This window comes from Natrix helvetica (assembly GCF_964273705.1).
Source record: "Natrix helvetica genome assembly, chromosome: 1".
In the NCBI taxonomy this organism is placed as follows: domain Eukaryota; kingdom Metazoa; phylum Chordata; class Lepidosauria; order Squamata; family Natricidae; genus Natrix; species Natrix helvetica.
In genome coordinates this window covers 6,794,761-6,808,515 of record NC_138548.1, presented here as the reverse complement: position 1 = coordinate 6,808,515, position 13,755 = coordinate 6,794,761, and the positions used below count along the sequence as shown (strand labels likewise).

At 51.1% G+C, this 13,755-nt stretch overlaps 1 protein-coding gene across 1 annotated transcript in view; it reads right to left on the bottom strand.

The window, feature by feature from the left end:
* Nucleotides 1-11,727, bottom strand: part of SEMA6B (semaphorin 6B) — a 188,896-nt gene extending 177,169 nt beyond the window's left edge. Inside the window, 1 exon segment of the mRNA XM_081941654.1 lies at nucleotides 11,235-11,727. The gene's annotated coding sequence lies outside the window, so the exon portion shown is untranslated.
* Nucleotides 11,728-13,755: the final 2,028 nt, after the last annotated feature.

The following is a 13,755-nucleotide window of genomic DNA, read 5'->3' as shown; positions in this document are numbered from 1 at the left end:
ATCTCCCTGTCCATGTTAGGTCACCACACATAACTCCTAGCCAAAGACTTCATCCTGACAATTCCAGGATGCCCTACGTGTAAAGCCTTTAATACTGCAATGCGCTGTTTGGGTGGAACAACTACCCGGTCCCCGCACAGTTACCAGCCATTTACAACCGATAACTCATCATGTTTGGTAAAGTACATTTTGAAATCAGCCCCAACAGGCCCCTTGGGCCACCCCCTCCACACCCAGTTCAAAATTTGTTTGATGGTGGAGTCCTTTGCAGAGTGACGGGCAATGTCACTGGATGAGACAGGCCCAGTCTCAAGGCAGTCAATGAGGAGGACTGGTGTCTCAGGGGTAGGGTCAGCGAGAGGTTCCAGCAGCAGGCAGCGGCTTAACGTGTCAGCGTGCCCCAAAGTGGAGCCTGGTCGGTGGATGAGATGGTAGGAGTAGGCAGCTAGGAAGATGGTCCATCTGGTCATGCGGGGTGATAATGACATTAGGGTAGGTCGGTCCCCAGCCAATAAGCCCAACAACGGCTTATGGTCTGTAACGAGTTCGAAGTCCCAGCCATATAGATACTCATGGAACCTCTTTACTCCGGCCACTGCAGCTGAAGCCTCATGGTCCAGCTGGCTGTAGTTCCGCTCTGTGGCAGACAAGGTCCTGGAGTAAAATGCAATAGGGGCTTTGGTTCTGTTGGGCATGCGGTGGCTGAGGACGGCGTCGACGCCGAACGGGGAAGTGTCGCAGGTCAGCACCAATGGCAGGGTCTGGCTGTATTGTTCCAGAAAGGAGTCAGCCGACAGGAGTTGTTTTACCGCGGCAAATGCGGCAGCCTCGGTTCTGCCCCAGGACCACTTTGCGTTCTTAGCCAGGAGACTGTGTAAGGGCTCAGCAACGGTGGCTTTCTGTTTGAGAAAGACGCTGTAGAAATTAAGGAGCCCAAGGAACGCCTGCAGCTCGGTTTGATTGCGAGGTGTGGGAGCATCCTGAATTGCTTTAATTTTTTGTGTGGTCGGGTGAATCCCAGAGCCATCGATTAGGAACCCTAAGAATTCAACCCTTGGCACTTTAATTTGGCATTTCTCTTTTTTGAGACGGAGGCCTTTGTCTCTAATTCGAGCCAAAACTGTTCGTACACGTTTGAAAAGTTGCGTCTCATTTGCAACCAATACCAAGACGTCGTCGAAATAGGGGACGACTCCTGGAATCCCCTGCAAAAGCTGTTCCATGACACTTTGGAACAGTCCAGGGTCGATACTAACGCTGAATTGCAGGCGGTGACATTTGAATGCATCCCTGTGCGTCACAATGGTTTGGGCCTCCGCCGTAGTGCCATCTACAGGCAATTGTTGGTATGCCTGTGCCATGTCCAATTTTGTGAAAAAATTTCCGGGGCCTAATGAATGAAGGAGGTGCTGTATAATGGGTACAGGGTAGGTGCTTTTTTGTAGCGTTTTATTTATTGTGCACTTGTAGTCTGCACAGATACGGACAGACCCGTCAGATTTGACAGGTGTCACTATAGGGGTTTCCCAGCGTGCGTGATCGACCAGCTCTAAGATTCCCTGGCCTACGAGCTTGTCAATTTCCCTGTCAATTTTGGAGCAGAGAGCAAAAGGTACTCTCCTGGGTTTTAGCCTTAATAGGGCTATGTTGAGGTCCAAACTAAAGGAAATTGGAGTCCCCACATACTTACCCAGACCGGTGCCGAAGACGTCCTTGAATGCCTTAAAGATGGCTACAGCGCCGTCGTCTTTCAAGAGATTGATACCGGTCACCTCTAGGCCTAGGGCTTGGAACCAATCTAGCCCTAGGAGCTCTGCAGGTTGCCGCTGACCACTGTCACTGGGCGTTTCCAGCTGAACTGCTTGAACTTCACCTGGAAGGTGCCTTGGTCCACGATAGAGACCCGTTTTCCTGATAATCGTGTAGGCGGATGTCAGGGGTACGAAGATGCTCCTTCTTTAGGCTAGGGATAGCCTGCTTTAGGGTAGACCACAGAATGATGGTCAGTGATGACCTGGTGTCTATCTCCATCTCACATGGAGAGTCCTCGATGAGGACTGTGACCTTCAGCTTTTTTGCCACCAGGTGCAGACTTGGCAGATTGACGTGTGGTAGATGACTCTATTGTCGCCCTCTGAGTGCCGTGGTAGCTTCTGCCAGGACCCTTGGCTGGGCCTCTGTTGGCAGTTTGGTGCACTTCTAGGCTGCCAGGCAGTGGCAGGGAATTCACTCCGGCACACCTTGACGATGTGCCCCTTTCGCTCACAGCGCTAGCAGGTTGCGTCGCGGAAACGGCAAGCTGATGTGGCATGGTTTCCTCCTCAGCTAACGCAAGGTGGGAGATGTAGTTTGAATTTGCTCACTGGCTGGGCACGGCTACTGCGCATGCGACAGCTGTCATCTTCCTCGCCTTCTGATCTCTCGGGCTCTGCAGCCTTGCGATGTACTCTTTTGCGTGTCTTGTGGAGCGCTTTGGCGCTGCAGAGTCTCAGTAGATTTGACGGCTGATTCGGACGCCCTGGCTTTGTCCAAGGCGATCGGCAGAGTGAGGTTAGATTTAGCGAGTAACCTCCTCTGTAGGGTAATGTCCCACACGCCGCAAATTATGCGGTCCAGAATCAGCTCGTCCAGGTCTCAGAATTCGCAGTACGCTGTGGCCATGCGAAGCGCCACAATGTACTCATTAACTGACTCGCCCTCTTTCTGGTTCCTGATGTTAAACTCATGCTGGCGAATGTGCTTGGACGGCTTGGGGGCATAATGGGTCCTCAGCGTTTTTTGGAGCATGGACCAGCTGACTGATTGCAGTGGTGTCGGCTCAGAGAGGTCTTTCACTGTCTCAAACACTTCCCGGCCACAGTATCCGAGGAACATGTTCTTCTTGCGGCCTTCAGAAAGGCCCATGAGGTCATTTGCCTCGAGGAAGCAGTCAAATCAAAGCATGTATGAGTCCCAGTGCTCGGTGACTGGGTCATACAGAGTCTGTGGGGGCGTGCGTGGCCATTTTGCATTCTGAGAGCGTTTTGAGTTTGCCGCTCAAAAATGACTGCTCAAAGCCGCGCTGAGCTCCGGGATGGATGTACTTGCTGAATTGCTACGCTCTTCTTGGTTCGCCTAGTTGCCTTCCAATCCCACCTTCATCGCCAGTGTTGGACTGGGTAATGGATAGGCACACACAGGCTTAACGGTAACAACAGCTCTTTATTAAGTACAACAAGTGGGAGAAATCCAGCGAAGGTTGAGTCTGACAGCAGCCCTTTTATAGGAAGCTGTCAGACCCTTCGACCAATAGGATTAAACCTCTGTTCCCACCAGAACAGAGGACCTTGGTGGAAACCACTGTAGTTAGAACAAGTATCTAACATAAAGAACGAGGGATGCAAGTGGTAGAATCCTCACCAGAGAAGCAGGGGCTGTACCAGGTGCAAAAAGCAGAGAGGGCAAGGCAAACACACACACACACACAAACACACAAACACAACCATACAGGCAGCTTGTACTGTATCTGATGAAAATGTACAACACCGGCCCTCTACATCCTTCCCTGCCTCTTGAAATTTTCCTAGGGATGCAATGCAACCTCTCTGTCCTGTTTTGCAAATTTTGACTCACAAGACCGGGGGAGCGGTGTGCTGTTATCGGCTTTATATATATAAATATATAGACAATATTTAGCATTTAAGAAGCCCTCCGCTGCCTCTCTCCGGCCTCTTGCCGCGTCATCCTGCAGCCTCGGTGACATAAATCTCCATCAGCCACGCAGCAAATCGTTTTCCCAGGCCGCTCCGTATCTCAAGAATGTGCTTATCTTACCCGGCTTGAGAATTTTGCCCGCCCCCTGCCCCCCAAAAAATATTCCAAGAAGCCGGAGCGAACGAACAAATGAGAGATTTTGGCAGGCGAAAGAGAAGTCACTTAAGTGGGAGGCAGACAAGGGTCTCTTTGATGACAACAAATCTGGTTTTTTAAAATTTTAATTTACTTGCCTTGCTTAGAAAGGGACCCTTCCCCAAGACTGGAGAAACCTGCAAAGGCTGGAGAAATCTGCAAAGTTGATCTTCTCCCAATTTGTGACGTCTTTTGGGGTCCTGGGGCTATGGCCAATTCCAAGGCCACTGTCCCTCCAAGGTCAAAAGGAGCCAAATTCCCATGGTGCCCCCCCGAAACATCTCTGGGATTGAGTTTCCAAGCTGATGCAGTTAACATTGGGCTGTATAGGTAATCCTCGACTTACGACCGCCCAAAATTCCCGTTGCTAAGCCAGACAGTGGTTACGTGAATTTGGCCCCGTTTTGTGACCTTGCGCGCCACAGTTAAGCTAACTAGCGCAGTGGTTAAGCGAGTTACAGGGTTGTTAGTGGCTTCTCCATAGACTTTGGACTGCCATTTGATAGAAACGGTGTAGGGTCTCCTGCTGGGGCGGAGGGAGGTTGAACTAGATGATCTACAAGGTCCCTCCCCACTCTGTTAATCTGTTAATGGTCATAAGTGTGAAAAATGGCCGTAAATCACTATTTTCAGTGCCATTGTAACTTTGAGCGGTCACTTTTTTAAGTCGAGGACGTACTTTGATAGAGCTTTGATAGAGAATGACAATATTTCTCAACCTTGCCAACTTTATGAGGTGCGGACTTCAACTCCCAGAATTCTGGGAGTTGAAGTCCGTACCTCATAAAGTTGCCAAGGTTGGGAAACCTTGATCTAACCCTGATCGTCCCCTCAAACCTTGATCTAACCAGTGTGAAAACTGGTCATAAGTCACTTTTTTTTCACAAACGGTCACTAAACAAACAGCTGTAAGTTGGGAATTGCCCGTATCCGATTTTACTGTGGTTCTCAGAAGGAAAATGTTGGGATGATGAAGGCCAGAGGTTGCAAGAGTCAGATGGAGGAATTTTTGCATGCTGAGCAGATGCCAACCTCCCAAGGTCCCAGGAGAACAGTTCACAAGCTAACACAAGTTCTTGGCCTCTGAGAAACTCCAGAAGTCTGGATGTTGGCATCCGAGCTAGACGAGAAATTAAGAAACTATTCGCCCCAACCCAGACTGAATAACAGAGTTGGAAGGGACTTTGGAGGTCTTCTAGTCCAGCCCCCTGGTTCAGGCAGGAGACCCTATTCCATTTCAGACAAACGGTTGTCCAGTCTCTTCTTGAAAGCCTCCAGTAACGGAGCACAATTTTATGGAGGCGAGACATTCAGAATAATAGAATAACAGAGTTGAACCACCGATTAACAGGGTTGGAAGGGACCTTAGAGGTCTTCTAGTCCAGCCCCCTGGTCAGGCAGGAGACACAACACCATTTCTGATAAATGGCAGTCCAGTCTCTTCTTAAAATCTTCCGGTGATAGAAGCACCCACAACTTCTGGAGGAAGCCAGTTCCACGGGTGAATTGGGCTCAACGTTAGGAAATTCCTCCTTAGTCCTAGGTTGCTTCTCTGCTTGATTAATTTCCATCCATTCTTCTTGCCTTGAAGTGCTTTGGAATATAGATTGACTCCCTCTCCTTTGGGGCAGCCCTTCAAAAACTGGAAGACTGCTATCATGTCCCCCTTAGTCCATGTTTTCATTAAACTAGACATACCCAATTCCTGCAACTGTTTTTCATGTTTTAGTTTCCAGGCCCTTAATCGTCTTCATTGCTCTCCTCTGCACTCTTTCCATAATCTCTACATCTTTTTTGTATCGTGGTGACCAAAACTGAATGCAATAGCCGCAGCACTTAAATTTACATACTGCTTTACAGCTCCCTCTATGCTCTTTACAGAATCAGCCTATTGTCCCCAACAATCTGGGTCCTCATATAGAATAGAATAATAGAGTTGGAAAGGGACCTTGGAGGTCTTCAAGTCCAACCCCCTGTTTAGGCATGAAACCCTACACCACTACAGACAAATGGTTATCCAACATCTTAAAAATTGCCAGTGTTGGAGCATTCACAACTTCTGGAGGTAGATAGTTCCACTGATTAATTGTTCTAACTGTCAGGAAATTTCTCCTCAGTTCTAAGTTGCTTCTCTCCTTGATTAGTTTCCACCCATTGCTTCTTGTTCTACCCTCAGGTGCCTTGGAGAATAGTTTGACTCCCTCTTCTTTGTGGCAACCCCTGAGATATTGGAAGACTGCTATCCTGTCTCCCCTAGTCCTCCTTTCTCTTAAGCTAAACATACCCAGTTCCTGCAACCGTTCTTCCTATGTTTTAGTCTCCAGTCCCCTAATCCTCTTTGTTGCTCTTCTCTGCACTCTTTCCAGAGTCTCCACATCTTTTTTGCATCATGGCGACCAAAATTGAATGCCGTATTCCAAGTGTGGCCTCACCAAGGCCTTATAAAGTGGTATTAACCCTTCACGTGATCTCGATTCTATCCCTCTGTTGATGCAGCCTAGAACTGTGTTGGCTTTTTTGGCAGCTGCTGCACACGGCTGGCTCCTATTTAAATGGTTGTCCACTAGGACTCCAAGATCCCTCTCACAATTACTACTGATGAGCAAGGTACCACCTATACTGTCCCTGTGCAGTTTTCCAAGTGCGGTTTTACAGAGGCATCATAAAGCGGTATGAACAGTTCGAGTCAGCCAGAAATTGGTTGCTTTCTATGGGCAAAACAGAGATTTCTTCAGCTGACTCGGAGCAGCCCTCCAGCCATGCTCAGGAGCCGTGGGTTCCCCCACCGCCGAGGCTAAAACGGTGAGCTCATCTCAGCCTGGGGCTGCTGTGCTTCTCCCCTCCCCTCCCCTCCCTTCTCCTCTCCCCACCCAACCTGCTTCCCTGGGCAGAGATCCAAAATATGCACATTGGGGCAGGCAGCTGTTAAAGGGCCAGTCTTAAGCCGACAATGCAGGCTAAGAAGGATGGGAGGGTTTTTTTTTGGGGGGGGGGGGTTGATAATCACGAGAGCAGCCCCGGGTTCAAGAGGAAAATGATTCACCGAAAACTCTGATGAAGCCGCCTCGTTGCTCTTTAAGCCGAAGAGTCGTTCGTTCCCTTCTTGTCTCCCTTCTCAATTCTGCAGCCCCCCACCCACAAAATTTGCTCTGTGTTAAGACAAAGATGGGACGACCGTTGGTCTGAAACGGTGAAGGGTTTCCTGCCTGAGCAGGGGGGGGTCAGACTAGAAGACCTCCGACGTCCCTTCCAACTCTGTTATTCTGTATTTGATATTCCGTATTCTGTAACCCCCAAAGCATCACAAAAGCCGAAAGCCTTACGCAAGGAGTTCTCGAGGTATGACAGTTCATTTAGTGACTGTTTGAGGTTACAACGGCCCTTAAAAAAGGGGACCAGTGACCGGTTTTCACACTTATGACCATTGCAGCATCCATGGAATCATGTGATTAAAATTCACCCGCTTGGCAACTGACTCATATTTATGACGGTTGCAGTGTCCCGGGTTCACTTCCTCAATCCTTCCTTCCCTCCTGCTCTGCCTTCATTTCTCCTTCCTTCATTTCTCCTCCCCTTCCTTTTTTCTTTCCTCTTCCTTCCTTCCTCTTTCTTCTTTCCTTCCTTCCTTCCTTCCTTCCTTCCTTCCTTCCTTTCTTTCTTTCCTTCCTTCTGACAAAGTCTACAAGGCAGCCATATACATTTAAAAACCACCTGACTCCCTTGAGAACTGCAATGATTCGCTTAACAACGGTGGCAAGCAAAGTCGTAAAATGGGGCAAAACTCATTGAACCAGCGTCTCCCTTAGCCCCAGAAATGTTGGGCCCAATGTTGGTCGTAAGTCGAGGATTCCCCGTAAACATTCAGCATTCCCAGCTGTAGCTTCCAATCAGACAAACAAGCCAAGAGAACCCCTGAGCATACACAGAGCACGCTGTCCCGCTCCACGCATACCATGTTTGCTGAGATCTCATGGGGAGGGGGGTTACGGTGAAAGGAAAAGTTTCCCAGGTACAAAAAGACCCTTCCTCAATTTTTCTCCCCCCCCCCAAAGCACAAACGAGAGACGTGTTCTTTGAAACAAACCAAATTTAACCTAATTTCCCCAATTAACTCCTTTCCAGCACCTTGAACTGAGGGTTCTCAAAAGGGCTGGACTTAGTTAGTTAGTTAGTTAGTTAGTTAGTTAGTTAGTTTTATTCCTGCATTCCCTCCCTCCCTCTTTTTCTCACTTCCACCTCCTTCCTTCCTTCGCTCCCTCCTTCTCTCTTTCTTCCCTTTTCTTCCTTCTGTCTCTCTCTACCTTTCTTTTTTCCACTTCCGTTTCCTCCCTTCCCTCCTCCCTCCTTCTCTTTCCCGCCTTCCTTTTTTCACTTCCATCTCCTTCCCTCTTCCTTCCCTTCCCTTTTCTTCCTTCCTTTCTTCTCTTTCACTCCTTCCTTCTCTCACTTCCATCTCCTTCCTTCCTTCCTTCCCTCCTCCCTCCCTCCCTTCCTTAATGGCCACGCCACGACAAATCTCACCCAAGGATTGCCTTACTTGGGCTTAAAAGCGGTGTGAATGCAAGGGTATACAAAAGGTTGCTATTCAGAGTTGTGTGAAGCCAGCCTGAGCAATTTGGAGACCTGGTCCCTCCTGGGGGAGGAGAGTGCAGAGAAACACGGGGGGGGGGCTAGATCCAGCCCCTGTCGATCCCCAAAGCCACAAAGAGCCTGAAAACAGAAGGAGTCACGAGAACGGGGTCCCCCTGAGCATACAAAGAGTATTTGTCTATTCTGGGTCTCTCTCTCTCTCTCTTGGGCAGGGGGTTGGACTAGATGACCTACAAGGTCCCTTCCAACTCTGTTCTATTCTGTCCTGTCCTGTTCTTGAGGAAGAAGAGTGGTAGCCGCAGACCAGGGTCAGAAGTGGGGTTCCTGAGCCTCTTTTGGTCAGGGCAAGTCTCCCCACCTTTCGGGGTGTTTGCTTTTGAACCCGTGTCCTCCGAAAACACCAAGCGATGTGCAAGTAGGGAACCAAGATAGGAGCATGGGCATTTCCCTCCCTCCCCCCCAGGAGAGGGAGGGTGACATCTCTGGGTGGAGAGTCCTGCAGAAGAAGGACCAGGAAACAGGAAAGGCTCTTCTTTCCCGCGGCCTGCCTGCCTCCCCCCCGTTTCCCCACTTTGTGACGGACTTGGCATTGAGTCCCATCCGCCCCTCCCTTACCACTGCATGGAGGGGATTGCCTGTGGCTGGTTTTCTCGGCCTCACATTCCTCCAGATATTCAGGATACAAGTGGATGGGACCAACTGGGCCCCTTCCTTCCCTCCTTCCTTTCTTCCTCCCTCCCTAACTTCCTCTCTCCCTTCCCTTCATCCTTCCTTCCTCCCCTACTACCTCCCTTCCTTCTTTCTTCCTTCCCTCCCTTCTTTCCCTCCCTTCTTTCCTTCCCTTCTTCCTTCCCTTCCTCCCTTTTCTCACTTCCATCTCTTTCCTTCCTTTCCTCCCTCCCTCCTTCCCACTTCCTTCCCTTCCCTTTCTCCCTTCTTCATTTCTTCCCTCTCCTGCCTTCCTTCCTCCTTCTTTCCTTTTCTGACTTCCATCTCCTTCCTTCACTCCCTCCCACATTCCTGCTTCCTTCCCTTCCCTCCTTCCCTTCTTTCGTTCTTCTTTCCTTTCCCCTTTCCCACCTTCCTTCCTCCTTCCTTTTCTCACTTCTAACCTCCTTCCTTCACTCCCTCACACATTCCTGCTTCCTTCCCCATCCCTCCAACCCTTCTTTCGTTCTTCTTTCCTTCCCTCTTTCCCGCCTTCCTTCCTCCTTCCTTCCTTTTCTCCCCCATCTCTTTCCTTCCTTCCCTCCCTCCCTTTTCCCTTCCTTTCTCCTCCCTCCCTCCCTTTTCTCACTTCTACCTCCTTCCTTCCTTCCCTCCCTCATTCCCGCTTCCTTCCCTATCCCTCCAACCCTTCTTTCGTTCTTCTTTCCTTCCCTCTTTCCCGCCTTCCTTCCTCCTTCCTTCCTTTTCTCCCCCATCTCTTTCCTTCCTTCCCTCCCTCCCTTTTCCCTTCCTTTCTCCTCCCTCCCTTCCTTTTCTCACTTCTACCTCCTTCCTTCCTTCCCTTCCCTCCTTCCATTCTTCTTTCCTTCCCTCTTTCCTCCCTCCCTCCCTTCTTCCACCCATCCACCCATCCACCTAGATTCTTCAAGAAAGGGGCGGCTCACAGGATCTGGGAGCCCAGGGTGGGTGGGTGGGTGGGTGAGTGACTTGGCCTGTGCCATCACTTCCCCAGCCTCGTCCCTCCCTCGATTCTCCTTCTCGGCTGCATCATCATCATCCTCTTCTTCTTCTTTCCATCGCCTCCGTTTCTACAAAGCCTCCCTGGTTCTAGCAAGATCTGGGGGGGGGGTTTCTGGCTTTTGGGGGGAGGGAGGGAGAGAGGGAGTGGGGAGACCAGAGAGGCTCGGCCTCCCCCTCTCCCCAAACTGACAATGGAGACAATGGCCAAGATCAGAAGGGATTAACCCTGTTTAATATATTCTCTCCTATAATTTGAGTGAGGGGGATAATAATAATAATAATAATAATTCAGGGCTGCCAAGCCAAAGACAAACAGCATCCTTTGCTGCAAACCTCTTCTCACACTCCCCCCCCCCCAAAAAAAAGCCCCCAACCAAAGGAGCAGGGTTGGTCACCCACCCACCCACCCGCAAGGATCCAGCCAGCCTCCCACCCTCCCCAAAAAAGCCCCCAAGGTCCACGGATAATAGCCGGCTCCAGCAATTGGCCGCGGGTCCAAAAGCACCCTTTCAAAAGTCATGGCAAGAATTGAGGGTGGGGGGCTTCTGTGGGTTGGGAAGGAGGAGAGGAAGGGGGCCGGCTGGGCTTCTCCGGCAAACTGTAATCGGCTCCGACGGATTTGCCACCCATCTCCAGCAGCCCCTTGGACAGCAGCGGCAAGGCGGCCGGGAGGGGGGGGGGGTTCCACCCAAAGCCCCCAGACCCAATTATGTGTTTTTTTTTCCTCTCCCCCTCCTCTCTTTCTCTCTCTCTCGCTTCTTTGAAAAACCCGAGCAGGATTTTTATTTTATTTTTTTAGCAAATTTGGGGAGGTGAGGGAGGGGGGGGGCTGCCCTTTGCGCAATTCCCATCCTATCTCTCCCCCCCTCCCCACTTCTTCAAATGAGATCCTATAAAGTTTGCAAACGGGGGGGGGGGAGAGAGGAAGAGGAAGGAGAGGGATGAAAGGAAACACTGCTCCCCCTTTTTTTAAGGGGGGGAAGGCGGAAAGAGACCCCCCCTCCCCACGCGAATACGACAAACACCCCCCTCCCCACCTTCCCCGGAAAGAAGGGATCTAGTCTTACCTTTGGACTGGCTTTGCGAGATCTCTGAAATCTGGTCGCGGCTGCAGTTGATGGCTGGATCCCCAAACTCTTTTGAGGGGAGGGGAAAGCGAAGGAAGGGAAAAGGGGAGGGGGGGTCCGCGGAGAACTCCTCCTCCTCCTCTTCCTCCTCCCTCTCCCCTCCCCTCTCTCTTTCGCCCCCCCCTCCCTTTCCACCTGTCCCCCAGCCTTCACATGTTTGTCTGTGATCGTCCCAGAGACAAGAGCCCGGGGTTGGAGCAGAAGGGGGAGGGCGGGGTGGGGAGAGGGGGGGAGAAGAGGGTAATTTAAAGCAAACGCCCCCTCCTCTATTTCCCACCCCCCCTCTCCTCCTCTTCCTCTGCTCCTCCTTCCCAGCAAGTCGTTGCCAAGTCGGTTATCATGCCATGGCCAAAAAAAAAATGAAAATTGAAATAAAATCAAACCCCTCCCCAGGGGGAGAAAAGGGGGGGTGGGTGTGGATGGTAGGTGAGGGGGGGTAGTGTTTGTGCAGGGGGAAGGGAGGGGGGGTCTCTAAGCTGATTCTGGAGGGCTGCCACCCCACCCCTTCTTGGGTTTCAGCTGCTAGGTTGGGAAGATCAAAGGGGGGGGGGGAAGCAGAGGCAGGGCGAGGGGGGAGAAATATTGCTGGAGGGCGAGAATCCCACCCACCCATCCAAATCCACCCCACCCGGCTCCGCTTCTGCTCCAGCGGCGGCAGCAACGCAGATCCCGGACCGGCCGCCAGCAAGCAGCGCGGCTTGCAAAAAGTGACACGAGATCGGCGGCAAAACCCGGACTGGATTTTTCTCGCCTTGGGCTTGCTTCAAAGCCACGGATCCTGGAATGGCTTTTCGCGGGGCCGGAGTTGGGACGGAGGTTCTCGACTTGCGACCGAGAAGAAGGCGCCTGCCCTCCACCCCACCCCCCGGTTTCCCACCCAGGCAAGGCGACGGGGGGGAGGGGGAGTCTCGTGCCCCGTTTTGAACGAGCTTCCTTTTCCGTTAAGCGAATCGTTGCGGTCGTTAAGGGGGTGAAATGAAAGTGACTTGGCAGATCAGAAGGTCGCAAAAGGGGATCACGTGTGGAATCACACACACACACACACACACACTGCAACTGCCCCTAAAATGCATCTGGATTGTTTGATCAAGTGATCGTGGGTGAATGGTGCGACGGTCGTAAGTGTGAAAAACGAAACTAACTCAACTTTGGGCAGTGCCGTCGTAACTTTGAATGGTCACTAAAGGAATGGTTGTCATTTGATGAATTCCCTAACTACTTTCCTTGGCAAAGGCGAGGCAGGGTCAGGAAGGATTTGGGCTGTGGACACTATTCAGAGAAGGCAACATTCTTTATCGGTCACTAAATGAATGGTTGTAAGTCGAGGACTACGTGTACAGCGAAGCAGGGTGGTTGGAGGATTCAGTTTTTAATTCCTTTCCTTTCTTGCTTTCTCATATTTTTTCACGATCTCCAGGAGCAGCAAATGCTTTAGCTTGGCTTGAAAAGAACAGAAGGGACCTTCAAGGTCTTCTAGTCCAACCCCCTGCTCAAGCAGGATATCCTGCCTGAACAATTTCAAACTAGTGACTGTCCAGTGTCTTTTTAAAAGCCTCCAGTGATACAGCACCCACCGCGTCTGAAAGCAAATCATTCCCCTGGTTAATTGTTCCAAATATCAGGAAGATTCTCCTGAGTTCTAGGTTGCTTCTCTCCTTGATTAGTTTCCATCCGTTGCTTCTTGTCCTGCCCTCAGGTGCTTTGGAGAATAGATTGGCTCCCTCTTCTTTGGGACTGCTCCTCAAATACTGGAAGACTGCTAGTATGTCTCCCCTGCTCCTTCTTTCAATTGAACTAGACCAGTGAGGACTCCCTTTTCATAGCTGCATGCCAAAAGTGCATGTGCGCATACCCATAATGCAATAAACATGCCCCCCCACCTGGACCCTACCCCCGCTCATTTACACATGCCCCCCCTGGACTCCCTAACACCCCCACACACACATATGCACCCGGGATATCCCGTGCATGCAACCTCCCGTGCATGTGACGTGTGCATGCAACCTCCCGCGCATGCGACCTCCCGCGCATGCGACCTCCCGTGCATGCAACCTCCCGTGCATGCAACCTCCCGTGCATGCAACCTCCCGTGCATGCATGGGTGACCCCCTGTGGTCCCTCCAGACATACGCATGCATTTCCCTTATGTGTCCCACCACCCATGCATGCATAGCAAACCAGAAAACCAGCTGGCCAGCGGGAGGCACGCATGCACGCATGGTGGAGCTGATCTGGGGCAACGGCTTGCGTGCCTGCAGAGAGGGATCACGTGTGCCATAGGTTCGCCATCATGAAACCAGACCTATCCAGTTCCTGCAACTGTTTTCCACATGTTTTCGTCTCCTGAATCGTCTTCGTTGCTCTTCTCTGCACTTTTGGAAAGGGGTGAAGCCCATCCCTGGTAGGGTATTCTAAACCATGGTTTAGCCTTGAGGGTGGGGAATCAATGGATCGCGGGTGA